General features: G+C 41.4%; 1 protein-coding gene and 2 long non-coding RNA genes across 5 annotated transcripts in view; 2 read left to right on the plus strand and 1 right to left on the minus strand.

Moving 5' to 3' along the window:
* TMCC1 (transmembrane and coiled-coil domain family 1) overlaps window positions 1-22,779 on the minus strand; it is a 120,294-nt gene that overhangs the window by 15,942 nt on the left and 81,573 nt on the right. The gene's annotated exons all lie outside the window — the stretch shown is intronic.
* Window positions 15,911-18,447, plus strand: LOC146593656 (uncharacterized). Its single transcript, XR_014896342.1, has 3 exons — window positions 15,911-16,057; window positions 16,729-16,808; window positions 18,347-18,447. It is a non-coding gene; the product is annotated as an uncharacterized LOC146593656 (long non-coding RNA).
* Window positions 22,168-22,779, plus strand: part of LOC146593657 (uncharacterized) — a 4,046-nt gene continuing 3,434 nt past the window's right edge. The window contains exon 1 of the long non-coding RNA XR_014896341.1: window positions 22,168-22,220. This is a non-coding gene — a long non-coding RNA (uncharacterized LOC146593657). The remainder of the gene's footprint in view (window positions 22,221-22,779) is intronic.

Genomic DNA, 22,779 nt, shown 5'->3' on the forward strand with positions numbered 1-22,779 from the left:
CCGCTCGCCTCGCCCCCGGCACGTCCGCGGCGAGCAGGCGGCGGCCGCCCGGAACGGGCCGCTCAGCGGCTCGGCAGCGGGAGGCGCCGCTTCCTTCCACGGTGTCCCAACGGCGGAGGAGGAAGGCTGACTTTCTTTTCACTATTTTTACGGCTTCAGCAGTGAAAAGCCCATTTCACTTTCGTTGCCAAATCACCTCACCTTCTCACGCACAATACCACTGTGTTTACAGTGCTTTAGCGATATGTTGAAAGGCAAAGCTTATTTTTTTTACATATGAAAAATATAATTTTTAAAAAATCTGTTTCAGCTGGTTTAAGCCCACACAAAGCCAACCGTACACTTTGGCTGTGGTAGAAGCAGACAATAGTCCTGTCAAATGCTGGACGGACAGGCTGCAATTCACGCCCTGTGCATTTAGCAAATTCATTATTATGGTGCTCACTTCTTTTTCTCTCTGGGACCAGCAGCTTGATTTGAACACTGGAGAGCATCCCACACTATTCTATATAAACAATGATTGGCCAACTCACAGCTTACTCTCCAACTGCAGAACACATTCCCATATTTGTCTTACAAATACATACTTCCCTAAGCAGAAAATACTATCGGAATTAACTATATCCCTCTCTCTAGTTTCAGTATCCTACGTTTATGATTTGTTCCAACACAATTAATACCCTGCAGCAGACAGGCATCACCGTCCCGCGCTGCAGCAGCACCAGCTGGTGCAGAGCAGGGTCAGCGCAGCTACTCGCTGGGAGCTGAGCTCTGAGGTTCTCCGCTTACTGCTGCATCAAATGAAAAAGCTGTCTGCCACATGAAAAACAAAACAATTCTTTTCTAGAGGAGTTTGGTTGCTGGAAACCATTGAATATCAGCTTTGAGTTTGTAGTGACTGCAGAAGTATCAGCTATTCTCTGAAGCACCCTTAATTGTAGAAACTCTGTATCTCTGGATAGATTAACGGAAAAACAGTGCTAAGAATTCATACTAATTAGTGAGACCAACAATAAAGTGGACACTAGTGCTGTCTGGAGAATATTCTATCCCTGAGAGCTAGGGATATACATATTTGAGACTCATATACAATCAGTAAGCTATTGTTTCTTGAAACTTGTAATTTCATTACGATTTTCCGAGGATTGTCAAGGATCTGATTTCTTCACATGGTTGAAAGGGAAACAAAGATCCTGCGTTCACAGGGCTTGCCAAGCTACAGTGTTGACCAGTTCCCCACAGCAAGTGCTCAGCTCCGCACTAACAGATCCTTACGTGCGATATGCACAGCCCCATCTGCAACTTCTCYAGCTCGGCACAGTCTGTAACACAGCACAGGGAACGGACACTTTATCTTACCATTTCTCTTGATTGCCTTACAAAACTAGCTGGTTTCTCAAAACATACTCTGTCAATCCATTTGTAAAGATTTATATCTTATGGAAGGAGAAGGAAGTTTTAGTATTAATGGTAGATGAAAAATTAGAAAGAACCCACGATTTGATTGTAAATTTTTCAGAAAGCACTGTGAAATAACTGATCCTTTTCCATGAATACATGCTTCTGTCCCTGACAGCAGCAGGGGTGAGCAAGGTGGGACAGGTCCGGTCCCAGAGGCAGGCGGAAGGGCTGACCTGCGGGGCTCCAAGCTCCTCCGCAGCACATCTTCGCTCCCAGCCAAAATTCGCGCAGTTCAGTCTAGTGGAACAAAATGGGATTTCAACGCTATTTTGGGAAAAAAAAGTACCTGTGGGCCTAATTTAGTGCAAGTTGGGTTTAATTCGGGGGGGAGAGGGAATGATTACGATAGACTACACTAATGGACATTTCTCTTGCACATTAGTTGAGTTTTGTGAGAGAAACATTTTGTGAAATCTAACAGTGAAATGTGGAGAGAGAGGTTTGCTCTCTCTTTTCCCCCTTTAAAGTCAATTGGCTTCAGCAAATCTCTCCAGGTTATTTTCCTCTATCTGTGAGAGAAAGTAAACTAGAATAGCTTTAGTAGAATAAGTCATCTTGTGATAATCATTTTAGAATTAGGCAGCTATGTGGACATTATTCTGGAATGACATGAAGGGTTTTTTTTTTTTCCCCAATTAAAAAGCGAATGATTGTACAGAGTGCTATTCTGGAACAGAAACTAACATAATTTAAGTATTTTCTCTATATTGGCCTTAGAAAGCAAAGACTCAGCACAATCTGGGTCCCTCAGAACACTGAGAAATGCTGGTGATACATTATTGATTTAAGATGACTGGCAATCTGTCCCAAAAAGATGCTGGTAAATGAACTATAAATGCCATGCTCAATGTGTGTATAAAAATAGGAATTACAATTCGATTAGTCAAGTCTCTCTTGCAATACCATTTTCCAGCATACTGAGTCAGTCTAAACACAGATCTGCAGTGACCTCCTACCAGGAGGTATACTGAAAATTGCTTTGGCATCCTCCCATGAATCAGACAGCATCATGTGAGGATCTTGCTTCTTTGTCCTCTCTAACATCTTTGGATGCTCTTAGAAGTTTTGCTTGTTGTAAAATTCCTAACACTTAAAAACCTGTCATTTTTTTTACTATCTAGTAAGAGGGGTTTTTATGTATCTGTTTTGCAATACAAAGGCAATACAAAGAACCTAAGCCTTTTGTTTTTGCTGAAGAATATATAAACACAAATATTCACTGAAATGTCTTTCATCTTCTTTAAGAACTACTTTAGTAAATATGCATATTAAAAAGCCATCCACCATTATTTTATTTTATTTTTTTTTTAACTAGCAGGGCAACTGGATTAAGCAAACAATAGCAGAACTCAGATGGTGTCTAGTTTTAGGAGGTCTCTCAGCTCCTGTTTCCTCCTCCCTTATCTGAAGCTTTAAAAATGTGACTGCAAAGTGTCATGTTATTTGGATTAGTGTCATGTTATTTGGATTAAAAATATATAAGGCAAGGTGAGAAAGGGGAACTGAGAACGATAGCTATGGAGAGGAGTTTGGGAAGGGGACAATCAGTTACTAAGATAACTGGATTAATCATATTTCCCAGTGACTGGACATTCTCTATAAGTGGTAATGAAAACTAATCACTAAATTATTCAGAAAGAGAAGTTCTTTCTTTGCCCACGGCACTGAAGGCAGGGCAGCGATACCAGCARAGCAATCCAGAGGACTCACCAAAGGCGCCAGGTTCGATTTCCTGTTGGAAAGCCTGCTTGCTCCAGAGCGTCAGCGCAGGGAGAGCAGGACGGGCGTGCTGCGGGTGGGTGGACAGATCYGACTGCCCCCCGCAGTGGCGGCAGGAACCACTAAGATTGCAGGAAGAGCTTCGCACYGGGCAGGCAGACGGCGGCGTCGCCTCGGCCGGGCGGGAGCAAGCACGGAGGCTCGGGGTCCCCGCTCGCAGCACAGGACCACAGGACCGTAAGCTCATCAGTACAGCGAGACCTGCAGTTACTGCCTTACGGGGAACAGAAGTTGGAGGGGAGGGGGGCAAAGGCCGCTCGCGTTGGGCCACGTCTGCGGGAGCACAGCACTCCGGAGGGGTGTCTGCCCGAGAGCCGGGGCCAGGCTGCGCGGGACGCCGGAGGAGGCCGCTCTCGCCGAGCACAGCTCTGCAGGGTCCGCGGGGCYGGCGAGGCACGCCAAGCGGCGGCGCGGCTCCGGCGCGCGGGGCCGCCCGGCCTCCGAATCCCAGAGCGTGCTCTCTGTCTGCCGCAGCTAGTAACTTGACGTTCGACACAGRTAATTGCCTTCTGCCTCTCCCAAGTCTCTTTACAGTTTCAGCTGGATACAGAATTATTCATTCCTGCCTAATCTGCTGAGCAGCAGCTCTGAAGTCCACACTGACAGATTATTTTAAGGTACCTTTATACAAAATTTTAAGTACCAGAAAAGGTGAGCTTTGGGGGAAAAAGCAAAACAAAAACCCACGGACACATTCATGCAAGCAAACAAATAAAATAATGAAAAACATAAGCCCTTAAAACCTTTGCAGAGAACAACAAACAAAAAAGGGTAGCTTTGAAAAGGGTCAGCTATAAAAATGGTATCAAAATCGCTTTGGAAAATATTTTACTTCGGTGTTAAAATTGATCCAGCTTCCCCCACAAAACATACTGTTGTATTTTACAAAGAATGAGAAGCTTAGATGTCCCTAGGAAAAAGTTTTGTATCAGCAGGCTCCTTTTTTTTGTTGTTATTGCTAGTTCTAATGAGCTTTTAAAAAACACTTCAACAAAAGAGGCAGATACTTTTGGGCTGATCCCCATTCCTGTAAAAGTGGTGGAACTACACACAGAAATGCCAAGATGTAGCACTAAAAATAATCCAATATCTGATGCAAACCAGTGAAACTTAGTCAGACACCTACTGTCCAACAGGCTAAGCCATTCCATTGCTATTTAAAAGTAATTTAAAAGTAACAGAAACAAGAAACCACTGACGACTGTCTTTCAGCAAAACCGAGAGAAAGAAGAGGTTKGAACTCCAGATTTTTTTAATACACAACACTTTCAGAAAGTCAGATGACAGCACCCAGTTTTGGTGTGGTCTCCTATGAAAGGGTCAGTCATGTCTGCAGATGGGAATTACCATTTCTGTTACTTGAAGACATTCTCCCTTGCATGCACATCAGGTTTGGTCACAGGTGCTTCTGCAGTGTTATGCATGTACTGCTTGCTGTAAGATACTGTACTCCGTGCTAAAGTTGATCATGGTCTACTGCTCATGGAGAAGCCACATGCCAGAGAAAAGGAGGCTTTTTGTGTGTGCCATGAATGGACCTTGGTAAATTCTCATGTTTTCAATGGACTTACTCCTGTACATGTCAGTGTAGAATACTGTATATTTTTTCCTTCAAAGAGCACAAAGATGGCAAAATGCACTAAGGAGAAGACTTAGAAAAAGTACATCTTGATACTGTTAAGGTTCAAGTCCCTTTCAATTCAAGAAATTCTGTGAGTAGGAAGATACCTGTAGAAGAGATTACTGAGATTACTTATAACGCATGATTCTCAAATTTAGCTTTAATTTGCTTGTTTCCATCCCAACGTTTTCTAGCTGATATTAGCTATTTTGATGAGGTAAAGGTGGCTTAAGGAGAATAGCTTACACAGCTTTAATGCAGAAGTTACTTAAAGAGTAGTAGACAAACACCTATTCAGCGAAGCACGTGTCAGACAAAACAGAATTCATCTTCTGGGTGGGGGGCTACGGTTGCCACTGAATTAGTACTGAACCCAAAATTCACATTAGCTCCAGGAGTCCTGCACTTCAAGAAGAGCTGTCTTTCAAAAGAGGTATGAAACTGAAAGGCCTGACAACCTATGGCTGCACAAAAATCAAAAGCGCAGATGCAGGGACAGAGGTTTTAACCTCAGTGTCTTATATGAAACCCATTTCAGGTAATTTCACTATAATTTCTCATTTTCCCCTGTGTTTTTCCTCATTTCCCTCTACTTCAGTATTTGCACAACACAGAAATGACCTCAGTGTAACTGCGTATCTGCATTAAATCATCTAACCGCACATGTTCATATGCAGCCATGCACAGAATGCCTGTGAGGTACTGCAAGGAGATGTTCAAACATCAGGCATTACTATGAGGTCAACAAACACAATTAAATATAATTGGTAATCAACAGACAGAAATCATCATCCAGCACAAAACTTACAGCACATAACTCCTTAAGCAATGTCTGAATCAAGATTTTAGCAACCCTACTGTCAAATGAATTGACAGTACCTAATGCCTTTACTGGATATGATAAAAACATAGTATATTGCAAAAATAACTGTGGATCCCAAAGAAAGCAAAAAATATTATACAAATACTCTGCCTCATCCACTTGGGTAGTATAACAAGCAATTAATGATCTACAATTTAGATTGATTTTTAATACACTTTGCTTCTTGAAGAGTATTACATTTGTAGGTACATGATTAAAGATAAAAACTTCAACCTGCTACCCTTTTAGTCTGTTTGGTGCAACATTGCCATATATTTGATATGACCTTTGATTCTCTATTCATTTCAAAATGCACATTTATATCATTACAAATCCTGTGTCCCGAAGGCCTCATAATTCAGATCCACTAGTGGATGTAAGGGAGAAGAGCTCTGTTCATTCACCTCTAAATTAAATACAGACCAAAGATCCAAATACCGCAGCACTGAACCACTCCTCAGAACACAACAGTGCATTCTGGTGTCGAGGACTGGAGAGAGATTGTAGCCATCCACCTTCCCTCGCTGAATGCCCAGAGCAGCATATGCTCTCTGTATGTAACACAGGTCAGGGTAGCATCTGCCTTGGCTTTACTGCCAAAAGGAATACAAAATAAAAACAGAGGAGAACAGGTCCAATGTGATTTCTCCTGACACACTCCGCACAGTTATCCTGCAAAATTTTATTGCCTGATTGAACCTTCAGAAACTACAGCAGCTTTGCATTTTAACAAGCTCCAGTCCCCTGACCCACAGAAACCTGCTGGTCATCACTGCCCAGCAACTGTTTTGGACAGTCCCCATTACACTCCTAAATCCAGATCAAAAGCAAAACTGGCCAAATAAAACATATGAACAGATGGACAGCCCAAGAAAGTATTGCTGGGTATTTTTAATATTGCAGCTAGTCAGACAGATTTTAACTGGGGTTTCTGAAAGAGAAAAACAATCTTTGCCTGTGAGTAATTAACCCTCAAGATGGTGGGAAGATCATCCTTGCTATGAGAAAAATATAATGAGAAAAAAATGAAAAATGATCCTGAAAAAAATTACTTCCAAATACAATTCTTTTGCCTGCCTACGATAATGGCTAGAGTGAGGCACCAACCMTGATAACACCAAGAGGAAATGTCTTTGCAACTTACTCATAGAAATTAAACAACTAAGTGATGATTACTAAAACGTTTGTGCTGGCATGCTGCATCTCCCAAGCAAAAGCAAGCCAGGCATTTCTCAACATTCCTGCGTGGCCAGCAACATCCTCACTCTGTAGAAAGGGGAAGAGATGGCAGATAAATAACAAGGGACAGAAGGGCTACTGGGCAACAGAGCAACACTTTTCAATATGCTTAAGACCTGATTTAATGTTCACTTCTTTCAGTGGCAGTGCCAAGTTAAGCAGCTTCTTCCTTACTCTGCACTGGGGTACAGAAAGAATAACTGCTTGTGGGGCTGAGTGGTGAACTAACCTGGGCACTGATCCATGTTAAGAATAACTCAGAAATACAGAACTTGGAGATATTTCTATTCTCAGTAAGCTCCCACACCTGGTTTACCAGAAGGCTCCACAAGCAGCACACCACCGGGACTGTAGGAACACTGCAGGAGGCGGAGAACGATCAGGGCCTGTTTGACTTGGCCCTGGTGCCAAAAGAAACGTGCACCGAGCTATGGCCTGAGGCACACGTACACAGATCCTACAGCTTCGTACCTCGCAAAGCTAGCTGCAGTGTGGCTCTCCCATGGGCTCACCACCTAATCCTATAGGAAATGAAGACGTGACTTYGCTTGCTGGTTTAAATGGTAGGAACAGTTTAGCTATAAAGCAACCAGTTGCACTTCCCTTGTGTTTGCCAACTGCAAAAATCCCAGAAGGGGATCAATAATTCAACTTCACAAATTGCTGGAGGGGAGGGACAGACTGCTGAAGACAGTAGCTGCTGTGTGACACTTTGCTTGCTCTATCAGAAGTGATTGTGTGTGGTGTCCATCACAGCCAACTTAACTCATTCCACAGTGAAATTTCAGAAAATCTTTATTAGCATAATAATATAATCATTGATCAGGATTATTCCCTGGAGCATAGCATTTCCAGTTCTTACAGAGCTAGACTCTAGATTTTCCCACTTTATGAATCTACCTGCCTGGGGCCCTGTGCATCTCAGGAAGGAAATGCTATCACTTATTAACTGGTTAAGAGGTAACTGAAGCTACAAAATTGACTTACAGATTTCCCAGCTGTAGTTAATGCATATGCACCCCTGACTGTCCATCAGTCAGGAGTGAGTGGGCAGAGACAAAAAAAATACCACGTAAGACATATCCTCCAACAGGATAGAGATACACAGGATCAGGTATCAACTCTGCCCTCAAGTACTTACATCCTAAAGGAAGAAGTGAATATGATATAACATAGTAGAATATGTCCCTGAAGAGGTCTATGGATCTTTTAATTCTTTAAAAAAATCTAGTTATTTCTGAAGACATTACTTTCTTGTTTTCAAACACACTGCTTCTGAAAGCCTAAGAAAAGACCTTGAATGCAAAGGAATAAGGCTTACTGGTCCAATCCAGTAACGGTTCTCCAAAGCTATAGAGCAGTCAAGAAGAAAATCAGCTGTGCAAAGTGAATGAATGGGACAGTAATGCTAGCATTATGGGTAAGGYACATCCAAGGGACTGAATCAAACGATCTGAATGAAAAAACAGGAAGGAATTGAATTATATGCAAGAGCCTGCAGGAACCTGATTTTTGAGGTGAAAGAGGATGACACAGTAAAAGAGATGGCCAGAGTACACTCATGGATGCTTATTTTAGCAGCTGCAGATTTTTAATCAGTGAGGATTGCCAATCAGGCCAGAAATTACAATAATAAGGATAGGAAATGAGGTAAAGCGGAACAAAATTTAAGTACAGAGATTGGGAGGAGAGGGTGGATCCAGAAACAGGTTTAAACAAGTTTTTTTTCAGAAAGCGACTATGTAAATTGACAGGGTTTTTTACTCATTCTGGTTTCCCCAGTAGGTCCAAATCACATTTCATTAACTTACAGAAAAAAAGATCTTTAACATTTCTGAGAGAATATTGTTTGTTTGCATAATGCTTCAAGCTGCTATCTGATAAATACAGATTATTATTTCATCTTCCATATTCATTARCAAATAAGAGAGTTTAATTTTCAGATAGCAAGTTAAATTTGAYTTGCAAAGTGACTGAGCAAACTGGATCTGGAATCTGAGAGAACAAATATTCATCTTTACAAGAATGTCTCTACATGATCACTCCGCGTAGAATAACCACACTTGAAAGGAAAGATTCCCTCCCCTTTTCATAAGATTTTTCTCAGTTGAAATTTAATATCTCCATGTAGTTTAAACAGCTCACATAGATGAGCTAAACTACATTCTACTTTTCCTTTTACCTAATTTTAGGAATAATATTTTTTGCAAGTCTTTCACAGAGTACAACTGTAACCAAAATCCACCCTAAAACACTATTTCAGAGTTAATGTAATCAACAGTTTATACTAAATAATAAATATTTCAAAATAGGATTCACATTTCCTGTGAATATATTTCTTTGCCATTCCTATATACCATTTCCTGATACATTGTTTCCTCACTTAAAGCCTTTCCAATCTAACATACTCTGAGGGCATCAGCTAATATTACATTTGCCAGAAGGCAGTGCAATGGAGTTGGCCTCAGAGATTCCTTTCCTGTTTGGATGTAGTTTTAGCTCTAGTTTGCTGCTTAGCTCTAAATGCTGCAGACTGCTCCTATGTTAGTACCCGCTAGAATCGTAAGATCGCTCAAAGTGGCAAAGGGAAGATTTAACTCCACTTGTCAAGGACAACCGAGGGCTAATTTAGGCCGGATAGTCCGTACCGCACAGAGGACAAGCTGGCCGTGCAGGCCCCCACTGACCTGTGCATGTGTGGCACGTGTGCCTTCACAAACACGAAAGAAGAAAATTTTAAGTAATGAGGCAACCAAGAAAATGTTGGATTCAAGGGACAAGGAACAGCCAGCAGAGTAAGGGAACACTGTACCTGTCTAGAAGTTCATGGCAAACACTGTTCAAACTAAATACCTAAATACCTGCAATACACTGTTCAAAATCAATTCGTTGCTTTTGGTGTTCTTGCAACAACCAAAAAGTTTGATCTGGAACTCCATCTACAGACAAATCTTACTGCTGACACTGCAAGAGGAACCGGTCACAGCAGCAGTATCTGCATATCACAATGTGAGAAGCTTTTAAAACTATACTCATGGCAAAACTGCCCATATCTAACTTGGCACAGAATGTGCTATTATATTCGCACCATTTCTCTTTTCAGCTCTTAGGAACTGATGTATTAACCTGATTTTATACATGCCAAGATGCAGTGTAGGTAGATGCATCAAACTGGATTGTGGAATATAAATAAAAATCCCTCTTTCTTATTGTTTTCTCCTTTCACTGCTGTCTGCACCACTTCAGCTCTCCATTTCTAACAGAGCTGTTCCCAAGAGCCACCTGTGTGTCACTTTTATTATGGAGACTGATGAATGCAGTGAGTTAAAGAACACCTCCCAGGACAGGAGATCCAGATTTGCCCAAAGAAAAATAATGAGTCGATTAAATAAATTTGATTAGACATATGTGCTTCAAATATGGCATGGTAGTAACACTACGCGATTTATCACCCACATCTTCTGCAGGTCATAGCATAACCCCAGACAAACATCCCTCTATGGCAAAAGCAAAATGTCTGGATCCTGTATTTCTTTTTTCTCTGAATGTTGGAGTCACAATGTACTGGACACCCAATTGCAAGAATTTGAAGAGAAATATCTCCTATTTTGCATACAAGATCAAAGTCTCAAAGCCTTATTGTCTCTCTTCAATATTTAATGAATGTGGGGAAAACACAGCTTACTGTTAACACAGATTTGCAAAAGGGCGATGCCTAGCTACATCACTAACAAACCAAAGCAAAGCAAACTACTTACTCATTTCTGAAGGTCACTGACTCTGTAGGAAGCTGTATGCTCTTACTCTTTTTTTTTTTTTTTTTTTTTTACCTGRAGCAAAATATGATTCTGCAGTTTGTTTACTACTTCCTAGAAATATACTTGGCACAACTGAAATAGCAAAACAAGAGCTCACACTTAAAAAGCTGCTGATCCAAAGATTTCTCTCTCTCTAACATTGCGACTGCTTTTACTGGCCCTTCTTTGATCCTTCATTGTTTTACACAAATCAAACCCCCAAACAACAAAAACAACAACAGCAAGACCTAAAACAACAACAACACATTTGATCTTTTATAAATTGCAACACTCACTCAGACAGGAGCCCTTTTCATACTTCCCACCTTCCAAAGCGAAGAAAAGCTGTATAAAAACGACCACAGCCACAGCAGCGCCTGGAGAAGAATGCCGCATTTCCAAGACCAATGCTATAAAACGAGGTCAAGTGCTACTGGAGATTTAAATAAAACAGCCAAGTAAGCCGWAGTGATGCAGTTCTAACAGTGCTGCACGATCTCCTCACCTTCACAGGCTCACAGAAGTCCCTTTCGCAGCACACGCAGGTACAGCAGCACCACATAAACATCGCCGCATGGCCATCTGCAGCGCTCGCCCCAGTGCTAGGTACTGCTGGGACAGCCTCCAGCACTGCCTCCTCCGCTCCACGCATCTGTGCGGCGGGGAGGGCCCTGGGCACTGGCTCTATAAACAGAGCGCCTTTGCCAAAACAAGCATCGCTGTGTGCAGAGCTCCCGCGCTGCGAGGCAAGCAAGCAGCCATACGCAGAGCTTACGCCCAGGTACAGCAGCACCTATCCTTCAGCTGGGAGCTTTCGGGTTAGACACAAAAAGGGGTCAGCACTGCTAGCTTTAAAGCTACAAGGTTTTCTATCCCATGTCCAACACATGACATTATTTTTTAAACTGCAACATTGAGCCAAAAAATGAGACAGGATAACAAACAAATCAGTAGCACAACAACAGAAATGAGATGACACATGCTCTCCCGAGCACACACAGAACGCTGGGCTTGGTAGCAAGATTCAAACGATTGAAAATGGAGATTCAAAGATGCACAGCAGGATACAAATCCATATATAAAGTATATGCTGTCTTTATATCATCACAAAAACACTACTATTTGAAAGTCACTAAGTAAAAATTTCAAAAGATTAATGTGATCTCCTGTGAGGTTCAAATTAAATAGTAATTGTCATATAAGGACTCAAGCACAGAACTGAGAGCCAGGAACAGCATTTTAAGCATGGTTTCTTTGGCGCAAGAAGAAACCTCACTACCTTTTAATCATTACCCTCAACATTCCTGTCAAAGTGTCTTACTGTCATATTTAGAAGATGTAAAGCACATGTTCATTATTACCCTGTTTGCCACAGCCAGAAACATGGATCCTCTGCCATCAAGCCCTGCTCCAAGCCCTGGACACTCAGCCCCTCTTTTTTTTTTTTTTTTTTTTTTTTTTTAACATCATCCTCACTCTTTTCTTGGTTTCTTCTCCCCCTGCTCTTCTCCTCCTTCTCACTCACGCTTCCTGTTTGCAGCAGCAGACTTATTAGCCATCTAGAATAGAGACATATGATCTTGAATTTGAGCTATATGAATCTAAGTCTGAGAGCTTCAGAACCATTAATTCAGAATTCCTCTCTGCACAAGGTGCTACCAAGGCTAAAACTGTAGGAACCACCAAAAATGTCAGAAGTAAAATGAGCTTTTAAAAAGTTCCCTACTGCTTTAGTTATGCAGCATGTTTGCTGGCCCTTTGGGCCAGATGCCTCTTAGAGAATCTAACAGACATTATAGTGGTTGGGTTTGGTGGTCTGGGTTTTTTAAATATTTTCTTAGTTTGTGGTAATGTACAGATATGTACAGTTTTGACTTCCTCATACTGCTTTGCAAAGTCCAATCCCTTCTGCTGTGAGGAAATTCTGCACTGAAATGCTAATTTGTAAAATAGAAGTTTCAATAATATAGCTGAGGAGTAGACTCTTGGCTGATTCAAAACACAGGCAACATGGAGAAAAATATTCCCAAAAGTAAAATTTCATTTTCATCAGAAAGAAAGAGGAATTAAAACTTGAAAATGTGTTTTGTAGGATGCAGAATCAGAGGAGATACTAAAAGATTATTTCCACAGAAGTGTTTTGTGGACATTTCTGTCACATTAGGAAGCTTTCTATCTAGGATCATATTGTCAGTATACAGGGTTCATTCTGAAATAGAGAATAAAGGATGTTAAGGACAAAGGATGAAGGAAAAGGGATAAAGAAGCTGGCAATCAAAACGATGTGTGGTGCGATTTTCTTGGACTGGGCTGCACGCAGCCACTGAACAGCCATTGTAATATGTGGAACAGGTCTTTGGTATGGACACAGGTTCTGCAGCAGAGTTTACAATCATTTTGCCTAGCACRAGCATGCAGCAACAAGTGCTGGTGTTGCTGCAGTGGTAATGTCTGCTCCCAATCCCATTCTGCAATGCATTGCTGCAAAAGAAGTTGCCTGAAAGCCATTTGTTGTGCAGCAGGCCTGTACATTAGGTAAAGAGCTCCCAAGAAGCACCAGTATAATATCTGGGCAGAAATGTGCACAGAATTGAATGAAAACAAAACCAACATTATTAATCATATTAACATACAATCAAAACCACAGTGGGCTGCCACGAAAATGATTGCAAACACAGAAATCAGAAGAAACTTAATTCACTTGACATTTATATTACCATTTCTCTACAGATATACTCAGTCAGTGAGGTTTAAATAGTAAGAGAGTTTCTAAAAATTGATTTACCTTATTTGGAATTTTAGACAGAGAGAGTCTCTGACCACTAGAAAGCACAGTTCTAATAAATGACTTACAGAATACAATTCATCAGAGGTGTTGTAAAAAAAGCTTTTATTTTTATTTTTTTAAAAAGGCTTTATTACTCATTTACCTTGCCCAAATCAGGATCCCACCCCACATCTGCAAAAATCTTTTAAAATAACCCATCATCTACGGCATACAAAGAAGGGTTTTTTGAACTTTGTTAGCTATGTTTCAGACCAGCTAAAGGTAAAAGCCAGGCCAAAAGGCATCCACTTTGTTGCAAGAGTCAAGTGAGAAATCTCATCTAAAAAAAGCCTGTCCAGTTAAATACAAAGACTACAATTTTTTTTTCTACTTGTGCAAGTTTAGAGTGTGTAACAGATTTTGAATCCCAACCTACGCAACTACAAGAAATTAAGAACAAATGTCATGACTTACTTTTTCAAGGAACCATTTTACATTCCTAGGACAGATTTCATCCAGGGAAACCGTATATCTACTGCAAAACCTCTAGATTTTGAATAGATTTTTTCTATTAATGATAGAGGATCCCATCTAAAACAGGTGAAGGGGAGAGAAGCTGGAATTCTTTGTGCAGAAACAATGTCATTAACCTTAGTTAGGAAATAATTTATGCCAGGTAAAACCAAGCCTGATTCACAGGAATTCTACTGCTATTCAGCTAGATCATTTCAGCTTATAAAGCAATAAACAACTACGTGAAAATACACAAAAAGACATTCATTATTCTACTTAACATAACCAGAGAGTCCTCATGAGCTTTACAAAACAATRAAAACAAAAAACAACCTACCAGGCTGAACATCACCTCCATTATAAAAAATCAGTTTCATTCCTCATTGAAGAGGATTGCATGTTTTCTTCTTTGAGTTTTGTTACTTAGATTCCCCAAGGTAGTCACAATGCACCATTTCATTACTATTAAAAGTAGAGTTCAGTACCCACAAACAAATGGAAGCATCTTAAAACGAACACCAGTACCTCTTCTTCCATGTAAACATAATTCAAACAGTCCTGGAAGTTGTAACCTGGCAGCCRACATCCACAAGCCTTTCTGTACTGCTTCCCTACAGATGGTCATGCTGCCTCCCTCACCGTGGTTCTCCATAAGCCATGCACGAGGAAAACACCACCTGCAGAGATTTAACTACCACAGCAGAAGCCAGATGACTGGATCAAGCTTCTCACTAACGTGGAGGGCACACAGACGTTCCCATGCATTCAAGCCAAGAACAGAAAAGTCTAAYAACTCAGGAGACATCACTGGGAAAGTTAGAGAGGAGCTCACTCAGAAGGTGGAAGGTGTTGAAAGCACTAAATGTCCAAGCCCGCGTGCTCCAAAATGATCTGTCTGTGCTCCTTCCCTCAGCTCCAGCCAGCGAGTCCTAATTGCATTAGCAGCAAAGGAGACACAATGAAGGGGAGCTCACTTGCTTACTGCAGCATCTCTTTCCTGAAGCTACTAAGACTGAAACTGGAGGGAGAAGGGATGAAAAAAAAGAAGGCACATGAGTTCTGATGCGGCTTAAAAACTCCTGGAGATTAGATGCTCATATGACTGCTGTAACAAGAAAAGAACTCTTTCCAAGACTACTTGAAAYCAAGAAGTTTAGGGAAAAAAAGTTWAGGCTAGATCCATATATTTGGTGGAATCTGAATGTTGCCAAAATTAAATAAGGAAAAATATGAAGTAAGAGAGAGAAATTGATGGAAAACTTGAAAATTGATTTGTCATCATACCTTTGTTGTGCTGTTGCCTAAAATGGTGCTTAAACTGTGAAGAAAAGGTGACTTCCACCTCCCACTCTCCCCAACCCAGAGTATTTAAGGTATGTGAAGCATCTTTCTAGAACACCCCAGGCGCACACTTAACTGATAGGGAAAGAAAAGAGCATTAGCCAGCTCATCATAGCAACAGTTTAATAGTACACTCTGCCTCTAAAATTGGGAAAATTAAGTTACAGTAACAGGGAAGAAAAAATAACTGAAGTAGCAGAAAAGTTTAAGCAGGCAAAATACAATCAACTGGAAAACTAGACCAGCATCATAGCAGGCCATCCTTAACTCTGGCTCCAAGTCTTCACCAGACACAAACAGCAAAGGCCTCAGGACTGTCTCACACCGGAGGCAGCACCGGGCGCCGCTCAGGCGCAGATGCAGGCCAGGGCTACTGTGCAGCTGCRTCTGCACCACTTACCCCTGCAGTGTCACCCAGTGCCCTTCACCACCACCCTCCCACGAGGGCTCACTTATCTGGAGAGACTTCCTGGAACTGCACCAACATGATGCGGCTGCAGGTCACAGATAACCACAAATGTTGGGAGCTGAGGAGGAAAAAAAGGATTAACCCACTCATTGCTGAAAGCAACCTGAAGCCAAACATTTGAGGAAAGTGCAACTAGAATGCCTGTACTGAAGACRTATTAGGTGTGCTAAGCAGAATTCCAGGTGATTCAAAGCCCACAATGCTTTGGGTAAGTTTAAGAGAAAAATCAGATCCAGTTTCCTGCATTACTGTCTTTGTTCTAATTAAAAGCAAGCTTGGGACGTTGCTGTTTGTAAAGCAATGGTTCAGGTTTCTAAACTTTTATTGCTCCRTTATGAGAACACTGCATGTAAAGACACAAAAATTCCACGTTCAACAGACAAACAGCAGGAGGCAAGCAGGAAAAAAAGGCATATGCTGAAAATCTGCACATTAGTGCTAAAACAGTATCCCTATCAGAATTTAGCACAGCTCAGGCACCGTGTGCAGGAGAAACTGGCTTATTCCATTTAATTCAAAGCTAAATTCTGATCAAATAGAAAAGGAATAGTTGGAGAAACAGGGACTGGGCTCTGAATTCTGCAAGTGCAAAACACGGGTCTCAGTAATCTGTGGCAAAGCAAATGCACTGCTTTTTTTCTCTCTCTCTCCTTTTTTTTTTTTTTTTTTTTTTTTTTGGTTAATCCAGTACTGAAGCTAGTCATCAGTTGATTAGGCTCCTGGTTTTGCAATACTTGCTTAGACATAGGTTTTACTTGTGTGCAGGTCCCTTTGTTAGTGATTCAGGACGGATTATTAAGAGGCCAAACTAGTGCATGTAGCACTTCAATAAAAGAGGAATGAGCTGGAGTATCAGCCCTGTTAACACTCTCTTTCTAGGTACAGAAAAGCTGCAAGGTTGTAAAATCATGATCAGCTTTGAATCTTCTGCAKCGGGTTCTGTACAGGAAGGACAACAGGTAAGAGAGAGCAGAGCAGGAAAGTCAAGTGAGTGGTATCAGCCAAGTAACAAGGTGGTAGAATATGGGTACTTGCTATCAGCACATCAAATTACAAATATTAGAGTACACTTCCCAGAAACACAACATGATCCAATATAATATGGAAAATAATTTCAGACTCAGCSTACTCTCATGCCAAAGTCATTTATCATTCTGCATGAAGTGCAGACAAAAGCAGTCACAAACATTATAAAAGCTACAAGATTCTCAGAGGTCATGGACTCTTGAACTACATATACAGACACAAGTGCAGGACAAACACGCTCATGCAAAACCGCACACATAAGACAAGTCTTACTAAAAATCAGGCTAGACCAATAGAAACTCATCAGCTTCCAGATACGCAAAGAATCCAACGATACAACTTCTGAACAACCTGTTCCACATGTCAGGAAATTTTTCATACTTCAAAATGCAATTATAAAAAGAGAAAACTTTGAGTTAGTTAGGTCAGGGAAAAAATTTCACCTGTGATTTGTCCTCAAATGGGGYATTTTTAATAGGAACATAGCCCATAAATTCTGAATTTTAATTGTGGAAATCCTGTTGAGGAACCTGCTTCTGCCACTATGTCACTTTCATTAGTCTCAAGATCATTACTTCAGACCGAGGATCTCTTTTAAATGTGAACATTGACGATGCCAATTGAGCTCTCTTGTCCCCAAAGAAAATTAAGTTACACAAGTTTTTGCCCACAGAGGCAGTGGAGTCTCCATCCTTGGGAGATATTCAAAAGCTGTCTGGACATGGTCCTGGGCAACCTGCTCTAGGTGACCCTGACTGAGAAGGGAGGTGCACCCATGGTCCTAAAGGTCCTTTCCAACCTCAACCATTCTGTGAACGGTARACAATTACATAGGGAAAAAACAGATGCAGATGAAGAAAGAAAGCTGAACGGGGGAGGAAGTACAGTCCTCAGAGAAAAGCTACACTTCTGCCTCCTGTACGGCAAGTTCCAGAGAATTAACTAAGCAGCAGCAGCAAGCAGAGCTGAAAGGAGACTAGTGGGTGGAAAGTAGAGTGCATATACATATGTACTTACTAGTGAAGGGAGAGAAGTTTGTGCACAAAAGTGCGTATGTGAGGGGAAGGAAGGGAGGAGGGAAGCAAGGGAACAATTGATTTTTGAAATCAAGAGGACTTGCTAGGCAGCCAATATTTTTTAAACAAGTATATTTTCTTCAGTAGCTTATGCATGCATGCGTATGTTAGGTTTTTATTCTCTTAAATRATATACTCACAGGAGTGACTGGTTTCTAAATTAACTCAGTTTCTTCATCATCATCTACTTTTTATGCTTGACTAAAATTCTGGTTGTACAGTGTCAATATTTATTCCTATCTAAGCTAAAAAAACCATGAGTGTTTACCAGACATATCAGTGCATATATTACTCTTATTCTCTTTCAGTAGTAAAATTGCAAAATTGCTGCACATTTTGTTGTAGTTTTCAATTAATAATTTGTACTTTCTGGTTTGGCTTTTCTGTGGGTCCAGCCAAAGAGGCACATGCCTGCGACTAAGAATGGAGCACACACACTAAAAGCAAAGCTCTCCAAAATCAGTGAACATTGCCAGATTTCAACTGGGACAAGCTTAACKTAAGTCAACTCATTTTGAGGACTTCAAAAAGAAAACATTCTTGTTAAAGTCCAAAGAATTTGTAATTCTACTGATCTGCTTGAAACAAAAGAAGTTCAGTTTTCTTTTAATTAAGCTAAGATACCCCCCCAGATAAATCCAAAATTACTGTATTTTTATAGAAGGAGTACAAGACATGCACATTAATTACCATGCATTACAAATCATTTCAGTTTCACTGTTTGGACAGACAGGAAGATCCTCATTCAGCTTAACTTCGTATCCAAAGCATGCATTCCCTAGAAACATTGATCTTCAGATACTATCTGACGCCTCTTAGTAATGCTACAAAATATTCCTTTTATAGGACTYGAAGCCATCATCAATAATTGTCATCTTTTTTCCTTTTTACTTCCTCATTCCTGAAGGACTGTTCAGCTCTGTGGCATTTTCTCAGTTGGGTAAATGGGATCCTTAATTTTGGAAGCTATATGAGAGACACGGCTCATCTCTTTAAAATGTTTCACCTTGGTTTGGGAAGTGTTATGTGATAAGATGATGAACAGTAATGTTCTCCTGTCTTACAGCCTCTACAACTGCTACTATTGATTGAAGTTGCATCGTTGATTACTTGCAGGTTCTAGTTTTCTTAGTGTAGTTTTCCTTGCACAAAGGAGTAAAGGGACATAAGCTAATCTGTTACAAATACCAGTTTGATAAAATAGGTGAGAGAAAATAAAAATAGGAGAGACAGAGAAACCTCATTTGTTGCATTCAACAAAACTTTTGGACCCACAACTGGGTATTCTCTCTCTAATGACTCGGGAAAWCCCCCCCCCTCCTTTTTTTTAAAGCTACTATTACTGTTTTTAAAGCATGAGGGCTGTAGTGCAAAGCATAACCACCTTCAAACCCCTCTGACTTTAAAAACTTATTTGTCAGACAAATAAAAGAGATATCTTCAGAATAAAATGAGCAACACGACACAATGATAAAATCAGAGTTTATAGTGATGGTTTAAAATGGGGCATACTACCTACTCTTTCTCTTCAGAGTTGGTAAAGCAATAAGCATGCATGTAAGCCTGACGATTGCAAAGTCTACTAYCTACCTATCAAGTAGGTAATGACAACTCATTTTGAAAACACGATCTGATAAGCCATTTCAGTCCAGATTTTGTGCCCCTACTTAGCTGCTGACAATTTTATAAGCACTCTGAGCTGAACAAGGAAGTCTCTCTCTCTCAATAGGAGATATTTATGTCTTCCAGGGTCCTAGTGCAGATGGAGACCATGAAATCAGGCTTTGGCAAGTAGTGGAAGGAACAAAAAGAGTTTCAAAAGAATGTTATTTAAAAACCCACTTGAATCTTTGCATCTGTTTCAGCAATAGATAATATTAAATATTTAAGAGCACTCAGAGATTTAGATGTTCACTTCCAAGTTTGGTCCAGATACAGAAATTGATTATACTTTACTTTAAATTGATAGTTTCACTAAATTTATACAAAACTCATAAAAATTGTATTTATATCTGAATCTACCCAGTGAACTAATTTAAGAAATTTGGTGCAAGTAAGTAAACAGGCGAAAAAGTTTAATGGCTTGTTACCACTAAGCATTCAAATGAACACAGTTCACTGAAAGCTAAAGGCGTATGATTTGCCTTTACTGACTAGAACTTGATAGAGCCAATGAAGAGTTAATAGTGAAGCATGGTTACTCGCAGGATCAATAATCTCAGTGATATAAGAAATCTTGCATAATACTTTCTGGTTAATCATGTGGTGATTAGTAAATTTCTGCACTGCTGCAAGAGAAGCTAATTACAGATGTTTGGGCTTGACCCATAATAACCCCCCAAACTGAAAGAAGAGAGCTTGTTCCCATGCTCACTGCCTGGAGACAGGGCTGAAGTCCCCCTAACTTTCTTGCCAGCAAGTACAAACTACAAAACCATGTGTGATCATAAAAACTGCAGTAACATAACAGTGTCAGGGAACCATTTCGATAAGAAGCACTTTAAGCTAATGCATTATTTAACATTTACCTTCTAATTTAAGCTCCTAGACTTCAAAGTCACTGCACAGAATTGGAGTTCCCTTCCTCTGTACATTTTCACTGGGATAAAGTTAGTTTTGACTCTGTCTGCCTTTTATAGATTTCCCTCTAAAGATGCTCCGAGTAGGACTTGCTTTCCTTGCTACTCTTCACAGCTTCCAGTTTTAATGACCACAAAAAACCCAAGCCTTTTCTCTCACACACACCTTTAGAGAAGTATTCAGAATGTTTCCACCAGCACTTAATATACAAGGAAAAAAAAGCAGAGCGAGAGAAGGTTAGTCCAAAYACTATCTCCTCTAGCATGTCTACTTGTTTACTGTGTAGAGCTGATGTGAAGTGGGGGAAGTCTTGGTTGCATTTTTTGTAACTAGTTTAGCACACAATACCATATACTCTGAATCTTAAGAAAGAGGTTGTAATGATGCATTCAAAAACTAAAAAATACTTCTAAATGCCAGTCTATGGTCAAAGTTATAACTAGCCAGTAGATGGCTCCATGAACTAGCTTAGCAAACTTGTGTATGAACAGGTGGACCACYCTTTAGGAGACTATCAACATTAAGGACATTTTCCAAGGAATCCTCATCACTACTACATTAAATTATCTTTGCCTCACTAATGGGAGATGGGAGAACTCTTATAGCTGCCTGCCAAATTGCTACTATGACCAGATTTGCCTGTGCACTTAAAATCATGACACCCATTTAGAAAATGGCTTTTCAATATTTATAACCGAGTGTGGAGGTTTAAAAGTTTTTGCTGTCCTTGCTAAAATTGTATATTCCACCTGTTCATGTGATGATCCAACACCTCACTTTATACAGATTTGTTAGTGCTGCAGAAACACCACTTTCAGACACACAACAGGACTTTAAAGACTTCTATCCAAAGGATGCGGATAACTGTACATGCAAAGCTACAACAAAACTGCATTCAATTCATTGAAAGAGATATTGGTGCAAAAGGAAATATTAGTTTGTGTGTATAAGATCAAATCAGAAGTTTGCTGGTTTTGAATGGAGAACACTTGTTTATTTTCTTTTTCCTCCTCACAAGAAACCAATTGTCCGTGTGCTATTAGTGAAGCTGGAACCTGCTTACTTGCAGGCTCTGCGTTCCCCTATTGCCCCGCGACATGCCTGTGAATGCATTCCTGAGCTCCCTTGTGTCAAAAGACAAACAGTGCCCCTGAGGAAAACATCTGGAGAGCTGGGGCCACATTAGTTCAGTGCTGGCCAGGCTCTGCTCCAGAGGCTCTCCGCCTGGGCCAGCCGCCTGACGTTACTGTAGCAGCTCTTCCAAACTCTGATCCYCTCGTGCCACTTTCCTGGCTATCCAACACACTCTCCTCCACATTAGCCTATGTATTTTGATGGGCTCCCAGTACCTCAACTTAAAAGGCACACAAAAATAACAACAGAGTACCACAGGAAGCTCAGAGGTGATCTTGGCCAAGCACCACGAAAGCAGGTGAGGTTAATGCACCTCCGAGGTCGTTAGCCCTTAGCTGTGCAGGGTGGCATGTCYGAAGCTGGCACAAACCCCTCCCTGGTGACTGCCCTTTTGCCTACGGCTCTCTGGGCAAAGGCAGGACGGAGGCCAGCCGGGACAGCTCTCTGGAAGGGGAAGATAGGTTCACTAACCCTCAGTCTCTGCTTCTTTTGATTCTGCCAAATACTGGCCTTGCTCGGAGAGATCTAGGATGACCACCTGCACCTAAACCACAGGTGAGCAGTGGGGGATTCATGGGCTGCTTCTCCTTCGTGGCCATACTGAGTATAGCCAGGAGGGACAGCACGGAGAAAACAATGTTAAACACAGCAGACTCGTAACCTACAGCAAGAAGGGGCTGTGCTGGGACTGGAGCACTTTCCCCTCCAGTGGCCAGGCAGGAACCAGGGCTGGAGAGAGATGATAAAAGGACCCTTGGGGCGAGGATGGCGCCTGAAGGAAAGGACCAGGTTCCTTCCTGGGGAGGACATAAAAACTGAACAAAGACGTTTTTGGCTGTCCTGATGCTGGGCGCCACTCAGCTGCTTGTCCTGGCTGAAAGCTGACGACAGCCCATTAGGGCAGGCACCACCATCAGCACCGCCACCTGCCGCCCCTGTTCTGGGGCACAACCCCGGCGGCACAGCCCAGGCCCTGCGTTACCTTTGCCTTCCCCGAAGCGGCGGCGGCGCGCGGGCCGGCAACGCGCATGGGGGCCAGCCCGGGAGCGAGCATCCCCGCGCTCACCGCCCGGCGGCTGCCCGGCTGCGTGGAAGCTTCCAGAGCCCCAACGGC

The sequence above is a fragment of the Rhea americana genome, unplaced genomic scaffold, assembly GCF_003343005.1.
Source record: "Rhea americana isolate MKP2758 unplaced genomic scaffold, rheAme1 scaffold_286, whole genome shotgun sequence".
NCBI classification, from domain to species: domain Eukaryota; kingdom Metazoa; phylum Chordata; class Aves; order Rheiformes; family Rheidae; genus Rhea; species Rhea americana.